The following is a 622-nucleotide window of genomic DNA, read 5'->3' on the forward strand; positions in this document are numbered from 1 at the left end:
AATGAAAGCAGGATTCCTCTTTCTTCTAGTGTGGTAGCAGCTGGAAGCTCTGCTGCCCGTCATGTAGCGCGGTTCGTGTTCAAGCACATGGCTTGGATTCATTTTTTTTTTAATAATTTTGAGCACTTCATCTTCTGACATGTGATGGCCTGTCCCAGGCAGGGTGAAGGATGTCGAAGGTAGATTTTTTACTATCGTTGCACCTTTTATTCCCCACCCCCTGCACCCGCCGTACACAGAGGCACCACTCCAAAGCCTTACAGTGACTTTCATTTGATGCACGCGATCTCTCTGTGCCTGTGGATTCCCACTGTGGGATTACAGCAAACTCTTCACTCTGGAACTACATACCTCTGCTTTCGTGTCCTGGAGAGACCGACACATCTCACTATTGCCACTAACTGTCCTTAAGATGCGAAGCCAGAATGTGGATGAGCGTAGTGTCCCACTTAACCAGACCTGTGAAGATATGAGTGTGATTTGGAGAAATGCTGTAGCACAGCCTGTCCTTACGTGTGTTCTGCCTGTGGTGCTTAACAGCAGAGACCTCAAATGTGGGTCAGCAATTGCCCAGTTGCCTTCTGTCCTGTTCCTTCTCACTCACCCTCTGTCTAGCACAATC

This window comes from Antrostomus carolinensis, unplaced genomic scaffold, assembly GCF_000700745.2.
Source record: "Antrostomus carolinensis isolate BGI_N321 unplaced genomic scaffold, ASM70074v2 scaffold46251, whole genome shotgun sequence".
NCBI classification, from domain to species: domain Eukaryota; kingdom Metazoa; phylum Chordata; class Aves; order Caprimulgiformes; family Caprimulgidae; genus Antrostomus; species Antrostomus carolinensis.